The 17,029-nt window shown below is 41.8% G+C and overlaps 1 protein-coding gene and 1 long non-coding RNA gene across 2 annotated transcripts in view; one reads left to right on the forward strand and one right to left on the reverse strand.

Annotated features, from left to right (window-relative positions):
* Nucleotides 1-17,029, reverse strand: part of LOC148057620 (uncharacterized) — a 37,960-nt gene that overhangs the window by 5,960 nt on the left and 14,971 nt on the right. The window lies entirely within an intron of this gene.
* OSBPL3 (oxysterol binding protein like 3) overlaps nt 1-17,029 on the forward strand; it is a 127,751-nt gene that overhangs the window by 2,244 nt on the left and 108,478 nt on the right. Inside the window, exons 3-7 of the mRNA XM_087772979.1 lie at nt 461-671; nt 1,390-1,585; nt 2,612-2,753; nt 11,621-11,735; nt 12,269-12,434. The gene's annotated coding sequence lies outside the window, so the exon portion shown is untranslated. The remainder of the gene's footprint in view (nt 1-460; nt 672-1,389; nt 1,586-2,611; nt 2,754-11,620; nt 11,736-12,268; nt 12,435-17,029) is intronic.

Here is a 17,029-nt window from a genome sequence, read left to right on the forward strand (position 1 = left end):
ACTAGTAGTTAGGTAGGAACATGATGACCTTTGTTAGTAAAAATGCACTTTAATTGTCTTTAATACTGTTTTATGGATGTTGTTTGATGATAGACTCAAATTACTCTGAAAACCAGGATAAGTTTTGTAATACAAGTATAACTAAATACTAGCATTGTTAGTATGTAAGGTCCTAGGAAAACTAACATTTGTAACATTGAGTCAGAATTTTACTTTGCTGGGATATTTCTCATGGGGATATCAATTTTAATTTAATTATCGGTATGGCTTTTCTGGCACACGCCCGAGTATGAAGTCTGCAACTCTTCAAAAGACCATGTCGCCTTTCTTCCTTTCAATCCATAGTCTATGTGTATGTTGCAAGTTCAGCTTGTTTTTCAGTGCCTAACTCTATCAGGAGCAGTGTGATCAGACAAAAGTTTAGCTCATATGTGTGTTTGCTGTCACTTTGAATTCTCAGAAAGATGACATCTCTCTCTGTACCAGCATGCAGTGACACATCAGAAACAACTCCCCACAGAAAGAAGCTATCCAAAGTGAGAGCTTTGCAGTTGAAAGGTACTTCCACATCAGAAAATCCATCGAGAACATAAAGTAGTCTTCTACAAATGAACAAGGTCACAGGATAGAATGAAGCAAAGGAAGGGCAAACAAAGTGGAAATGAAACGAGGTTAGTACAGGGTGAAATATTACATATTCTCATTACACATTCAGCAGTTACAAAGACTGTGGCTATGCTTTATCCTGTTGAGTAGAGTCAGGTACTGCAGTATGAAAGGAAAAGCAGTGGAAACCCAGAAGCAATAAAAACCAAACTTGCCTGCCTTCAGCTGAACACACACTCTGTGGGTGTTCAGTGAATATCCCTTTGGTTGGATGCCTTTAATTTTGCTTCAGCTCTGTGAAGTCATCCAATTGATGCTACCTGGCTCCAGCAGTCTGTACTTTGCTTCCACTTATTTTAGTGATATATATTCCACATTAGCAAATCAGCCAGCTGAGAAATCGTGTGATGTTTACTCAGTGCATGTATCGAATGATGTTTTGCAGGGCTGTAAGCTCTGATCCTTCTGTAACAATAGAGCCTCATGTCCCCACTTACGCAACATGCTTGAGTTGCACTGCAGTTGATGGCATAGCTTTAAATTTTGCTCCAGCTTCAGATCTTACCTGAAATGTACAGGTCAGTAATCTTCAATAGCTATAGTGAACATAATATAGACAAAAGGGCAGCAAAGAAGGGCTTTAGCACAGGAGAGAGTAGTCATACAGTAGAGTCAGCATGAAAAACAGCCTTTGTTTCTTAGCCAGAATATATAAAAACTGTTGATGGGGAGCATGGCCTAAATTACATTTACATTGCAGATTTTTTTTTTTTTTCATTTAAGGAAGCTAATTCTCTGAGCTGCTCTGTGCCAATCCAGAACTCAGTTGAAAGACGAGTCATCAAGAAAGTCATCAACAAGTGAAGATAAAAAGACCCAAAGCCCAGTGAATCCACATCTACTACAGTACCATCTGTCTGGCTCTTTAAGACCAGTTTTCAGTTTCTAGACAGTGCAGCCTGATGCTCTGACTGATCAGGTCAGCCAAATTTATGTTTTTCTTTCAGAAAATGGTTTCCAATAACCTTTTGTCATTATTTCAAGATTGTAAGAAAACTATTCCTTTGGTAAAGCAGTGAGTTTTATTTTCCTCATATCAATCAAATCAGCGCTGTGTATAGCACTGATGCTATCACCAGGAAAGCAGGAGAGGGAAGAGTCACAGTGAAGGCTTCTCCCACTGCCTGCAGCAAGCTGGGATAGCCCCCTCCAAGGGTTTCACACCATGGCCCAGAGACAGCACTGTCACGAGTTGTGCACCCACAACAGTTTGGTGCCTGGCAGCTGGGGTGTTTCTGTTACAGCTGTGAAACACTCCTACCAGGCCGGGGCTCTGGGAAACCTTTTGCAGTCCCCTTTCTGCGATCTAATCACATCAAGTGATGGGGTTAAAAAGGGGGATGGAGGAAGAGACAGGAACTGTTACCAGTTTGTGCAGTGTGATGTAGGGCTTCAGTCTGGGAGAGTTTCCAGTTTGGGCTGGTGTGCCAAGAGATGTTTTGCTACCCAGAGTGACCTTTAATCTTGATCTTCCCACTGCCCGTTACTGTTAACGTCTCTGCTACCCTTCAGCTCCCTTCACTGCACTCCTTTTCCTGCATGGCTGCAGCAGTAACCTCCATCAGGTCTTGGGCATTTTGACTTCCTCAAAAGGGGGACAGTCTCCACTGACCATCCAGCTGGGTGTGATTTTCTTTCTACTCTGTTACAATTTCCAAACATCCTTCTTTATAACCCTAGGGTTACAGATTTTGATTCTTAGTTTAAAGAGTAGCACAGGATGATCTCCAAAACAGTGGTTTCTTAGCTAGTCTTTTGATTTCTCCAGGTCTTTCTTGGGCAATCCAATCACCCTTGATTGTTTTACTGAAAGAATTGGGCTCTTTGTTATCTGTAAGGTCTTCTAAGTTCGGGGGGGGGGGGGGGGGGGCGGTTCGAAGTTGTTTTTTTGTTTGTTTGTTCCTTTGTTTGTTTGTTTTGCAAGAACTAACAGGTTTTAATTTAGGGAGTCTCTAAATGGCCCAGCCAGACCCTTCCTCATGGGAGAAGACTATAATAATATAATCACAAGGGCTGTGCTTTTTCTGCTATTTCTCTGACTGCTTGAAGGTGATTCTGAGGGACTTCAAATATTGGGTAATTATTGGGTAAGAATTTCTTATTACTTCATCTGCAGAAGTTCACTTTATTGATGCGCATCGTATGCTTACTTTCTCTTCATTTATGGACCTAATGTAATTTGAGAGATTATAACTTCACGGAAAATAGTAGTAAATATCAGTGCACATTTTATGACAGCACTCAACATCAAGAGGTTTCAAAGGCAGTTTTCTTAACTTTCCGTAGCGCAGGCGTATAAGTCTAAACAAAAGCTTGATACTAGCATGATGAGAATCTTTAACTTGGGAGTTTCATATTAGAAGAAGAAAATATGAATGAAATTCTGAAATGTTTGACCCTCTGGTGACCCATCCTGCTTTCTTTTGCTCTCTTCATCTATTACAGCTACATGTCTCCAGAGAATCAAATACATGGCTGTAGTGATTGCTAAAACAGTGAGCTAGCAGATGCTTGTTTTAAGCGATTTTTAAGGGAGTTCCTGCATGAACACAATAGCTTGTTCATTTTTCTTTTATTTTTGTTTAACTGAGGCCCTCCTCTCTCTCACACACACGTGGAGGGTGGGAGAGGAAAGAGAGGGACTAGTGAACTCTGACGGCTGTACAGAGCTCTTTCCCACAGCTGTGGATGTACCCCATGTGTAGGTGACATGTAGGATGTATAGGTGACAGTTTCTGTTTTTCCTGTGACTTGTTCATGGCTATCGTTTCTTTCCAGCGACAGAGAGGGGGATATTCTCCCCTCTGTAAAGCCACCTTTTGAAGGAAGGCCTGTTATTTTGTTGCCTGAGCCCATCTTTTCCAGTACATGTGCTTCAGTAGGTGCAACCAGTCTGAGTTGGTACACTCCTGTGCCTGTCCCCTGAAACTGTTTCTTTTCAAGTTTTAAGTGGTGCAGGGGGTTTACTTGATGAGCAGGAGCAGAGTTTTCACTACTGTCAGGAGTGGTATCCACTTAGAGTTGTAAAATTAAACGCTTTGAACTTTCTAACTGTGGGCAAATATGCATTTGTTTAAAATTTGCAAGTAGGTGGAATTTTTCTGTCTTGCCAAGCTTTGTAGCAGTTACACAGTGCTACAAGCAATATGTAAGTATTGAATAGACTTTGGTTAGTTCAGAAATGCTAGGGTTTTTCTCTTATGCTTTAATGGATAGAAGAGACTGTGAACCTGCCAATATGTGTTTAATCACAGAAAATGCAAGTGCCAGTAAGTCCATGCAATGTGTACAAAGCATGCCAGAGGTGTGAACGTAACTGTTTATTTCTTGTCAGTCTCAGGAAATTCAAGGTCTTAAAAAATTACAGGTGTCAACTAGAAATTAATGTTGCCATATGTCTCACAGATGTCTGCCTAAAGTTTGGCTTCATTCGCCCAGACTTCATTGGAGAGGATTTACTCTCCATATTGGCCTTGGTTTTAGTTCCCTGTCACCATGACCAAAATGAGAAACCTCTTCTGGGCATTGTATTGTCTGGGAAAGTTGGGTGTACACCACTGTATTAAAGCATCTCAATACGGGCTTGCAAGGCTGGTCTATATATATATATATCAGGCCTGAAGGTCTGGGCTTTTGTTTTTCAGCTTTGATTGTTTCTTGCTGATATGTCCTTTCCTGGATTATTTCTCTTTAGCTTCAAAGCTTGCCTCAGAAAAGTTGAGAGGCCAATATTTGTATTCTTTTTTTTAATTCCATTTTATGGAAGATGTAGGAGAGGCAGTCCAGTACTTAGAAGTTAATGTTTTGCTGCTGTTGCCTTGAATACCTTATAGCAAGAAGAGCTAATTTAATGACTGAAGCAACAACTTTGGTTAAAAAGACATCCTATACCTGGAATCCCAGATTTATGTCCTAGAGAGATCAACTCTTCATCCTTCATTTATCCAGCATTAAATAGTCTATTTGGAAAGAGCTTTTCTGCAGTGAATGGATGATGAACGTCGCCCCCATAGCTCCTTCTGAAAAAGTTGTGGTTTCTCTATTCTCTCTGAACAAAGTCTTGTCTTGGTATTGCTCTGCTGTTTGCTCATTGATTACTATCTCAAATATATGTTGTATATTCTCTCACTGCTTCGCAGGGTATGTACAGATAACTAGAGATTAAAAGTCTGCACCGTGTAAGTTACTACAATAATAATTACAGACTCAGTGCACTGAGTGATTTTTTTTTTTTTTTTAAATAATGGTCCCTAGCAGTTCAGAACTGATAAACAGGATGTTGGATAAAGGTATCTGGCCCAGAACAATGTCTTCAGCAATCTTGTTTTTGCAGTTCCTTTCCTACTATTCATATGCATTTTCTTGATCTGTGTCTGAAGCTCGGGAGGAAAATAATCAGCTTCTGTGGGATTTAGACATTACAGTGCTTCTCTATTTCTAAGCACTCAAGTAATAAAGGCTTTGGTAATCATCTCCAGCATACAGTATTACTATCTTTCCAAAGCTGTCATTGCTGTTAAGTTTAATGGCTACTCTACAACTTAGAAGCAGCTATGAAAATCAAAAAGGATGGCACCACAACTGTAGACTGAAATCCAGAAAGCTGTGGTTCTTGCTCCAAGAAAAATATTGAATGCATTAGCAAAACATGACTTCATTAACAGCATTAAAAGTTATCATTTACGGGAAGGCAAGCTCTACTTTGGCACATATTTCAGTGAATGACAACAACTTTTTGAATATTTCAACTAACATGCATTGACAGCTAGTTTAGGGCAGCGGGTCTAAAAGCATTTAAGATTACAGCAGTGTTCTTTAGAATAATATGAAGAATTGTTACTGCAGTCATTTTAAAAAGACATTTTGCAGAATGTTTAGTTGTATACTAATGTTCATATATAATTAAAACCAGAGGCATATCTCCTAGCTAATTATGTTGCCCAGTATCTTTCTAAAAATATTGTCTTTTATAGTTTTCTTTTTTCTTCATAGTAGAAAAAGAAACTTATTCTAAATTTTGCTCCTTTGTGGCTTTTAGAGTTTTGCTTAGGGTTGACTCAGTTTTGGGACTGGGAGGTTGGATTGCTTCCTTCTGCTTCTTCTCCATCCTCACCTCTATACAACCTACATAATTCTCATCAGTTCTTTCTGCAGCTCTGGCTGGATTTGTTGATGATCTCTTATTTCTGTCTAGCCAGCAGTGAGTCCTCTCCTAGGCTCCTGTCACTGCTACTGCCACGCTGAGATTTAGCTTTTGTGACATTATCCATTCTGGGAACAGCAAAACGGATTTCTTGGATTTCTGCAAGCCACCTATCTGAATAAGAATACACCACTCTGCAGCTCAAAGACTGCTATTGTTTCCTGAGCCAGCAAAACAATATTGATAATATTTCTTAGCTGTTTTGACAATTTTTTTTTTCTCTTCTGTCTCATGATTATTACATGAATAGCTGCTATAATTTTGATTTAGGACAGCATCATTCAATGTTTCAGAAAATTAAGATCAATCTCAATTAGGCTTTTCCAATTATCTTTTACTTAGAGGAAAAAAAATCAAAGTGGGTAGGAATGCTATTGTGTCTCTGGAGATTGCTTGTTTACAATTGTAAGGCTTGATTCTCTTCTGTTTTACAGTGATACAAATAAGGCATAAATGTAAGGCACAATGTAAATGTAGACTGGTGTAAAAGCAGGGGGGAGAGAGGAAAGAATTTAGGCCTAAGACTGGCAAAATGGAGAGTATTTAGATGCAGGCAGAGTGCATGATTTTCAAAGCACAGGGGGCAAAGACAGAAGGTCCATGAATCCAAAGTGGACCGGGAATCTGAACTCAAATCCTGCAGAAAAGCATGAGAGGCAGCTGATTTGATGTCCCTGCCCAATCTTGCCACAACTATATGATTTCAGATATGCCTCTTCAGGCAGGAAGACATACAGGTAAGACACTTGATAGACAAAAAAAGGGAACATAACCATGTAATACAAGCCTTCCCTGCACCTCCAGGGACTGGGAAAGGAGAGGAAAGGCAGACAGGTTGTTCCCATGTCCTAACTGGTTCTGGGTGGCTGCAGAGACTGAGCACACCTCACCATAGCTTAGAGTACCCAGGGGGGTTCTGGAAACCAGGAGAGCCTCCCAGCAGCTCCAATGCCTGAGGTGCTGCAGGTCCACCAGGAGCTGTCTTCACTGTGCCCAGACCTGGGAGCAGCTGATGTAAAGCAGACTTCTCTCCCAGGCAGTTAAAGAAGTCATGCAAAGCCTCATTTGCTGTCACCACATCCTAACAGAGCCAATAGTTTCTTCTGTAATGGAGCTGGGCACTGTTGCTGTCATACTAAAAGGGATGAAAAATGAAGTTTAAAGAAATTTGAGAAGAAAGCAGGAAAGTAAATAAAGGCAAGCTAAAATCAAGCCTGGTCTTCAGCTCATTACAGGGAAAAGAGTGGGGACAAGAAATCAGCAAGTCCTTGAAGGAAGAAGGGCACTACCTCAGTTAACAGTGGGAACTAGAAATGCACAATGTTTGTGCCTCAAATATTCACCTTGCTGCTCACATCTAATTTTCTACCAATGTTTTCAACAATAATGGCCATTAAACAACAACATATATATACACAAAAGCTTGTATTGTGGCAATGGTATTCTCTTCCTCAGTCATTAAAAACCACCCTGTGGCACTAAAGAACTGCCCGTGCAATGCAAGGAGCTGTTCCCTCTTGCTGCCTACCGGCACTGGATGCACATATCTTTGGCACCCCTGACCGAACTGCAATGTCACCAAAAAAAACGAAGTTTCCTTGAGGCACTGAAAAATCAGTTACATTAATTCACATTTGGCAAGGGTGTGGAGAGGAAAGAAAGTACAAATCATGGAGGCAGTTTGTGTGCTCCATGTCCAGCACCTAGATGGAGAAACGCACAAGCACTGAAATAAAAGGATGAAAATTCAGTTGTGGAAAGGAGTAAGGGAAACACAGAAGGGGCTGAGGGGAAGGTGAAGAGACTTCATGGGAGAAAGAAGGCCCCCAGGACTCCCATTCCTTAGGAAGAAGAGAACAAAACGACTGGAGATAGTCAAGGGGAAGGAAAGCTGGTGAAGTGATCACGTCGAAATTCGGGAGGCAGACCTGATGATATTTACCAGGGAGACAGCGCTGAAGGGAGAAAAAGCCATAAAGAAAGCAGAAGGCTTTAGGAAGGAGCAAAGCAAATGCAATTTAAAAGGACCAAAGAATTTCCATGAAAAGTATGAGAAATGAAAAAGACTATAGGGAATTCACCCAGACATAAAAGGACAATGCTGGAGAAACAGAACGTAAGAATCAGAGCAGGACTGGGATGTTATTGACTCTGTTATATTGAGTGTTTGGCCCATCCAGCATTCTGCCCTGTGAGTGAGTGACTATTGGCTTGTTTCCTTCCCTAGATTATTTGAATGCAGGCTATACCAGTGTCTGTTTTTTTCATTCTGAAAAGCTGACTGATCTTGCACTCATACAGTTGAAAGTCCATAAAGATTCAAAAAAGTAATCTTACAGCAAAAAGCAATATTACAATAGCGAAGTGTTGTGCCTCCACAGGCAGCAGCTGCAGGAATGGGTTCTAATTTTCACTCTGATCAGCTCTTCAGCTGAGCATTTTCACATGTCTGCGGTCTCATTCTGTGCAATAACTGAGAAGTAACAACTGAAAACTATGGAGAAGCTTCATATTATTAATTATGTAGTTACTTCACTAGTAATTAGAACATATATAACAGGAGGACATATACACACACTGAAACAATTATAAATTATTCAGTTGAAACCACACTTACCAAAATGCCCTGGTAAATTATGCTCTCTTTCGTATAGTTTTGAGCCCTGTATCTTATTTGTCCATAAAGATGTGGATCCTTTAATTTCTTTAATTTGTTCTCATGTAGAAGAAAGAGAACACCCATGATCCTGTTTTCTTTGGAGGAATTTCAGAGCAAAGAGTATCTCTGGTAGCACTAAATAACTCATCGAGCTAAACTTTATTTGCAAACTCATAAAATGATAGCAATTCTTGGAAGCATCTTTCATTGCTGAAATTGATAGTCCTATCGTGTCATCTTCTGATTAAAGTTGCTCTGGAAATACAGAGAGGGGAAAATTACCACCCACCCTCTATTTGTGTTCCTTTTAATAACATTGACCTATAGTTCAGTAATAACTAAAATGTCACTTACATGTAAGTATATAGAAAGCTTCTGTTCTCTGATAATAAGTAAATGCCTAGGAACGTCTGAAGCACAGGTTTAATTTCAACTGGAAATGAAGTTCTAAAGAAGTTCTCGTGCCTCACAGGGCAGGCGCGTTACTGGGGTTTTGATGATAGTATTTTCATCCCTGATCAGCTTCCTCTATTTCTTGTATTTGTGCGTAGGAGAAAGTCTGTTAAAAGGATGTTTCGGCAACCAAGTCAAAACTGCTTTAGAAAGCAATGTTTCCATATTGCAAGGTGGGAGCAGAAATGGGAACTTCTACTATTCTCTTCTGCTCTAGGCTTGCTCTGGCTTTTCACTCTAAGGATTGGGTATACCTGCGCTGAACAATGCAGCAAGACGTAAAGATTTCCAGACTAATTCTTACTGAGCTAGCATTGCTATCAAAGAGATAAGAGCTGCATTAGCAGAGCGCTGCATGAGAGCCAAGTTCTCCTGCAGAGAAACTAGCTTGGATGCCTCTACTCATTTAGCACTAGGCCAGGCGTGACAGCCAGGTACCACGTTCTGGCGTGGAGATGCGGGCAGTGTTTCTGAGGGGAAGAGCACTGACCGCTTCTCCAGGTGATTCACCAGGCGAGCCTGCCTGCTAGCAATCCGTGCGCGGTGTCCCGTGGCCTTCCAAAGGACGTGATCAGTCATGAGTGACACAGTGAGGCCAAGAGGCCGTTGCATCTTTGGCTCCTGACCGAACTTCTCCATGAGAGGAGAGGCAGGCGAGTGGCAGTGGCTGACTGAGAACATCGATCTGGGTATCGATTTGTTTCTTTCTCCAGCCTGAGCAGAGCAGGATCCTGCCTCTCCTTTCGAAGGGAACGGGCTGTGCGGGGGCCCGAAGCAGAGCAGCGTGTGTCAAGCGCTGGTGGAAGCGCCTGGGGAGGCTCTGCAGTCATTACAGCCAACGCTTCGCCCAGCACCAGGAGCAGGGCTATCGATTTTGCTCTGTTCTCTTGTCATCAAGCTGAGTCAAGACTCAGTTCTTCTAAAAGCTACATTAGAGAAATGTCAGCAGAAGATCCACTACACCTCCACATATTGTTCAGAAAGCTCGTGGGATTAGCTAGGCCTAATGCAGTAGGACAGTATATAATCTTTCTCTTCAATTGCTGGAAATCTGCTGTTATGCCAGGCTCTGCCTGTCCTGAGAGAGAAGGAGTATTGTGCCAAATTTCATACTGAGTGAGTGCAGTTCTATAAATCAGCATTAATGCTTAGCTTTTTAGAACTACAGGCAAATAAGAGAAGGCTAAATGAGCAATACTGTGTATTTAACTATGTATGAGGTATGATTCAAACAGCACAAGGCCTGTGTGTTGGATGTGCTGTCAGTGGACGCAGTAATGAAGCTGTTTACTGGGGAACACTCACTCTCCTTTAGCCAAATTACAAGAAATCTTTTTTGGCGTTGTATGACTGTGATGCTGCAAGTTTTGCAGTGCAGAAATAAACTTGAAAATCTAATTTAACACTGAGCAATAGCTTGCTGATCACAGACTGTAACATTTATCTTAAGGTAAATCACTTTCCTCTAGACGACAGCAATTGATATTTAGACATAGCGGTATAGTGGGCAGTTCAAAAAGAGAATAACGTCTTCATCCCTGTGTCTCATAAACGCATTGTCCGGAATGTACGTAGCTTTGCTTAACCTTCACCGATATCGTCTGCAGAACTTACTGCAAGTGTTCCAGACATTTGCTTCTTAAAGAGCGATCAAAAATATAATGAGATGAAAATGGTTGTGATTTATTCTTGAAGCTGTTTGTTGCAAGGTGCTGACCCAGATTCAGCCCTCCTTAGGGCGTTTTTGCACCGCACTCTGGGCAGAATGCCCTTGAAATGGGCAGAGCTGGTGGTGTGTTTGTGACACTCCAAGGTGTCTTAAACAGCAAAAGTCAAACTCTGCTTGCTCTGTGCATTCTTTTTTAAAAGTCAGAAAAAGATAAAGGCAAAAAAAGGAAAGTATTTAGTCTGTAATGAATATGCTGTCTAATATCTGTGTTGAGATCATGTTTGGTAAACAGTGCATTAGTAAGAAATCAAAGTGATTCCTCCAATAAATCTGAAATCAGACCTTATTGTTGAAAAAAATAGAAGAGGAGATTAGCTATTCTAGCTAGTACCATTTGGGTTTGCACTTTGGTACTGATGCTGAAAGTGCCAAGTTGGCACTCAGAGTCCAGCTTTATAAACATGACCCTACATTTACCTTTTGCTGAAATGCTCTGTAACATAATGGGGCTCTCATTTCCTTTTTCCTGAGAGATGGGCTTTTGTCATCCTAATTCTGATGAGAAAAAAGAAAGGCTCATAGGAAACATCATCATCTCCACTGGCTTTAGTTTCTACCTGAAACTTATTGTTCTTCCTCCAGCCTGTCCTTTCTGCATCCTTTCTTGCATCCCATTTTCATTTCTTCACCCTTCTCCCTCTCCTTGAGCAGGTAAAACTGCATACCTCTGTGACACCTGGATTAGAAAGCTGTGCCTTAAAGAGGTTGAATGCTAATGCCAGCTCACCAGATTTCACAGGCTGTGGATTTAACTTAGCTGCAAGGGTGCAAGGAGTGCTGCAGCAGCACAAGCCTTGTCTGTATCTCCTGCACTTTCACTGTGTCCGCTTTGTTTTGTCTTTGCAGAAACACAGCTAATTTCTTAACAACTCCCCAGGGAAAGACCATGCTGTCTGTTCTTCTTTTCTAGAGACTCTTTTTTGATGTGCTTCAGCCGCTGGGATGATCAGATAAGTGCATCAATAAGGACTCCTGTCTCACTGCTGCCAGACCAGACAAATTCGTCTTGATACAGAGAAAATCAAGTTTGTTTGCTTTCCCTCTGTATGCCTTACACATGTATAGCTTCCTACCTGTTGTTTCGCATCCCTCTGGACCTGACTGTGACACTAGCAGGCTATAGCATGATGGAAGGAAGTTTCCAACCCTGTATGATTAGATTTGTCCAGTGACATCCCACATCATGAGAGACAGCCAAGATCCAAAGCATCCCCCACAAATCTGCAATTTGTGACTGATAAGCCACACTGTGCATTGGGCATATCAGCAGACGTATTCCCCTACCAGTAATGAACCTGTTCTTCAGTGTTTGGCCTGAATTGTCTCACTGTCTCTCCTAGGACTGAGCAGGCAGTGGTAGCTGGACTCAGCGTTGCAAACTACGTTTAAGTATTTTCTATCATTCAGAGAGATGATTGTGCTAGCCCTGCTCATTCACCTGGCCTGTTTCACCACCAAAATTAGCCCAGTGCTTGCCACACAAGTATCTTTCACTTAGAGGCTATTATATAGGAATATAAGAGTGCTGTTAGGACTCTTCTGCATGTATCTGTTACAGGAGGCCAGCACAGCTGATCTGCAGAACCTGGGGCCTAATTCTTCAACATGAGTGAAGCTGAGATAGAAATTCCTCCCCACACTTCAGCTTATGCAGAAATCAGAATGGAGAAAACACTTGCTGTAACTTATAGCAGAAGTAGACTGTAGACAATCCCAAACTGCCAGTAAGTGCATGTTATAAGATTAGGTAAGCATGTCAAAAGATTCAAAGACTGATGCAACCTATATGGTTTCTATCGGTGCCACAGTTTTGGCTTTCCTCATTAGGAAATAAATGTTTTTGTATCTATCTTCCTCAATGGAACATTTTCCAACAAGAGCGAGGCAGGTGTGCAAGTGTCAGGAATAATCCCCATACTCTCCCTGCTGCCAGTGTCCTTGGGAGCTGAGATGGAATTGACATTTTCCTCCTTTAATTATGTCAATTTTAATTTGCTGGCTGTTCATAGGGAAGCTGCTAGCCTGGAACAGCTGCTGGGGCTATATAAAATTAACCTGAGCCATGTCCAGGCTCTAGTAGACAGGTGCTGCCCTGCACAAGCTGACGCATTTGGTGCTGACATCCCGTCTTGAAGCTGAGTGCAGAAGGCTGAAAGCTGGATATGCCCTGGAGATCAGTATGTCCTGCCTTCCTCCGGGTTTATCTTCTTAGGCCTTGCAGAGATGGATTTATGGGGGTAAATTAGGAGGAGTGTAATTCTCCTCATCTGTAAGTACCATAGTGTACTTTGTATCATGAGATGGGGAAGTGACCATGGCAGGCACCGCTTTCTCCCCCAAAAGAGCCATGGCAACCGCTTTGTAACTAACCCTGAGCTACGGACACACAGATGAGATACGTTTGGAAAACTCTACCTACCTCCTACACCCCACTTTCCACCCCAAAGAACATGGCAGAGTTTCTTGAACTAAGGCAAATCTGCCCTGGCTGGAAATTTTTACCCCAGCTAAACAACAGGGTGATTCCTATCTCAGCAAGGGTGGTTTACCCTGGCATCAGCAGCTTGCCTGCTGTTGGTCAAGGGTGGCTACCTCCGGGCTTTTGCCTGGAAACTTTTATCTCAGGGCAAGGTTGGTTAGTGCTTTTGCTCTGGTTTTACCTGTTCTCTGAATGATACTGTGCAGTCTCCAGTGCTCCCAGTGCAGTACTTGGCTGCAGTTTGCCCAAGACTCGTTCCATCCTGTCACTCTGAATGCTCTTATTTCACATTAAGGCTGTGTTTTATGGAGAAAATCAGCAATGTTATGGTGAGTCAGGAAGAAGTATGAAGTCAGTTGGCATAACTTAACAAGGGAGAAACTTGCATGTTGAAGATTTCATCCTACAAAATGCCTTTGAATCAATTCAGAGCACTCGTTCACCACGGACTAAATCCCTAAGGATTAAGGAACACTTTAGTCACATTAGGACCACTTTAATCTTAAATGAGGACATCCATTTGGGGCTTTAATGCATGTTGATTTCCCATGGTCAGATGAATTGTCTTAACTTACCAAGTGTCCCCTTGCAGACAAACCCTAAGTCTCCCTTGTTTTGCAATTTCGCGGTGTCCTATAGCAAAGGAATGCTGTGTCACGCCTGCTACCCCACGTGTCTAAAATCCTCTTTCCTTCTCTAAGTCACTGACTCATCCCTTCCGTCAACTCTTGACTCTCTTTGCAAAGTTTTGTACACTGCAAGCTATATAAAGAAACAAATTGCATTCAACTGTATTAGCAAGCAGCCTGGAAAGGTTTTTTTATTTTTTTTTTCTGTACAGTGCCAAAAATGAATTTTCTCAAATCTTCAAAATTTCTGAAACACTTGACTCACATTCCTGAGTTATCAGGACTTCTTCATGCCTTGAAATTACTGCATATGGCTGTGTTTTACTCCTTCATTCACTGTGTTCTTTATTCAGAGCTCATCATTTTTTCAGAAATTATTTAGATGGTGCTACAATTAGCATATTTCACATAGAACTAGCAAGTGCATCTACTCTCTCACTGTAATTAGAGAGAAATGTAACACATTTGAAAATAAATAGCCCAGGCATGAGGTGGTTTTGTGGAACAATACAGAACAAGTGGGTGGATAGGAATGTGGAAACAGAGCCAGGATTCTGAGCGGTAAAAATTGGCTCATCTCCATCAGCTTGCTAGAGCTACAATAGCCTGAACTCTCACATTGGGCGATGAGCTATAAAATGGTAAAAATACATAGTATAAGGAGAAATGTGTCCTTCTAAGTTATTCTTTCAGTGGAGTTCTGCTGGCAAAAGCACAGCTTCAGAAACAAACGATCTAAACTTAGATTTCTGTAGTTGCACTTTTGGCTGTAACTCACATGGAGTTACAGCAGGGGAACCGTGCAGAATGAGGGTGTCTCTGTGAGAGCTAGAATGACTGGAGATATACAGGAGGTACATGAAGAGTTTTCTCCATATTGTAATGATCTGAGTGACCAGGAAACATGATGGCTCAGACTGACACTTTATGATTTGTAATTTTATGCCATTGAGCAGTGGAGAGAGAGGAATATTGAAAAATTCCTTGGATTTTTGCCCTTCTTGTGAGCACAGCTGCTTCTTTTCCTGGGTTAAATTCTGGAGTACTGTTCTAAAAAATGCCAACATATCTGTAGAATACAGGTTCCAAATTCAAGGTGCTGTTGGAAGTTGTAATCCCATCCTGCCAGTCATCGCTAACTTTGTGTCACAAGTCTCCTACAGCACAGCTTCTGTTTATAGTTTCTCACAGGCAGATTTCTGGTTTGTGTAAATTGGTTGGGCTCCCTTGGCATCTTCCAGGAGATCATGGGCAGTGCTCAGTAAAGAACCAGGCACCTAAAATCTGCTTCAGCCATCATTTTGTCAGCAGTAAGAGGAGAAAAGCAGATCTTTGTGGCCCAACTTCCTGATGTAGTGTCTATGGATAGAAATGCCTCTTGAAGCAAGAGCTTATCTACTTGCTTGTTACTGTTTAAGGAGGTCAGGTCATTAAATCCTGTTATTCATATCAATCTTTACTTGAGAATTTTGTTTATCTTTTCTGTTTTTCTATAAGTCAAAAGATTTTATGACAGTAAGAAAGATCTCATCATAGCTGTGGTATATTTATTAGTCAGAAGTCTGATAAGATGTGGCCTTTTCTCCTTATTAGTCTCCACATATATTCTTCCACTCCTTTATTTGCTGCTTCTGGCTGACAGCAGCTCTTGAAATGGCTTAATATAGCATGTAAATATCATGAATTTGCAGAATATGGAGCATCAAAGAAGAGAACTATGTCATGCTGTGTCTTCCCTCATTTCTCAGGCTAATACGAAATGTCATATGCTTCTGTTATTGAATTGGAAACAAGTTGTTGCATTTCTTTAAATTTAGGTTATGGTAAAAGGCTAGAATACTCCCACATACTTACATGGGAAATATTATAAGTATGAATCATCTTCATTGCATTTTCTTCCTCCCTGATGCTAGCAGTAGGGCTAGTGATCTCTCCCAGCAATGAGGTTGCGTGTGCTGTTCCACTTCTTGATGTATGTCTGATGGCTGGAACTGGGACCAGTACTTGGTTTTCACAGTTGTCAGCTGATTTTCACACTTCTATTACTCCTATTGTGAAATTCGCAGGACAAAAGTATTTGTGCAGAGCTCTACTGAGCTGTTAGCCTAAGGGCTATTATTAGGATAGTGTTGGGAAGCAACTCATTTTTCATTTATTACTGAATGAAGTATCCTGACAAGATTATTTTGTGTAGCTAACTCAGGTTCCCTACAATGAATGATCCAACAGTCGCCCGTATTGCCACTGATCATGCAGAGGTAGACCACAGGAATACTGGAGGACCAGAATTTGCTCAGAATTGTTAGTGTTGATACATCTGAGATGTCTGTGGCCTTTCAGACAACATCTGCAGCTCAGGGGAGACTGGGTAGGGAAGAGTCAGAATTAAGAGTCTGAGAACTTGCATGGTGCCTCCCCCCTCAGATGTGATGGGCCTTCTGGGCTCAGTGCCCAGGGAGAGCCGCCAGGGACTGCCATCATCACTTATCTGCAGACAGAAGGACATGAGTAATGCTTTGGATGTCACCCCACACCTCTCCTGCTGCGGAGTTGTGGTGCGGCTGCAGCAGAGCCACAGTCACCCCCTGGAATCCAGGGTGGCAATGGGAATGCTGTCCCACTCACGTTTTGCATCTTGGACAAACCTCTGGGCATAAGTGACACTTTGGCCTTGGCTAAGAAGAAATACAGAGCTGAACCTGAGTTTTTTTCCCCTGGATTTTTGGTGATTCTTCTGTTAATTGAAGCACCACGCACCTCTAATCCTTCGCCAGATTCTCACTTCTATAGGTTCTCCCTGTCCAATGTATAAGGATGCTAAGTATGCACACTCTTCTTAGTGGGTTACTTTTCTTAGAGAGAGAAAGAAAGAGCAGTTGGGTTGGTGTTTTGTTTTGTTTTTTTTTCATGTCTTAAGGAAATAAAGTCTTTGTCAAAGAGTTTTGAACATGTTGGCCAATTTCAGCAAAAGGGATGGCTGGGCAGAGATCTCGGAGGCATGAAGTTCTGGCAGGTGACTGGATGGGGGCAAGAAAGAGGGAGCAGCAGGGGGAACTCAGCTGAGATTTCTCTCTGACAGCAGCTGCTTAACCAGTGACTATGCCTGTAGCTCTTCATACCCCGTGCTCGCTCGTGCTCAGCAGGAAGCCTGAAGGCTGTAAACAAGGGACATAAGTAGATCTTTGGATGTTGTATGAACAGATCAAGGGAC

The sequence above is a fragment of the Nipponia nippon genome, unplaced genomic scaffold, assembly GCF_047370975.1.
Source record: "Nipponia nippon isolate SJK-2023a ecotype South Korea unplaced genomic scaffold, ASM4737097v1 scaffold_1, whole genome shotgun sequence".
Classification (NCBI taxonomy): domain Eukaryota; kingdom Metazoa; phylum Chordata; class Aves; order Pelecaniformes; family Threskiornithidae; genus Nipponia; species Nipponia nippon.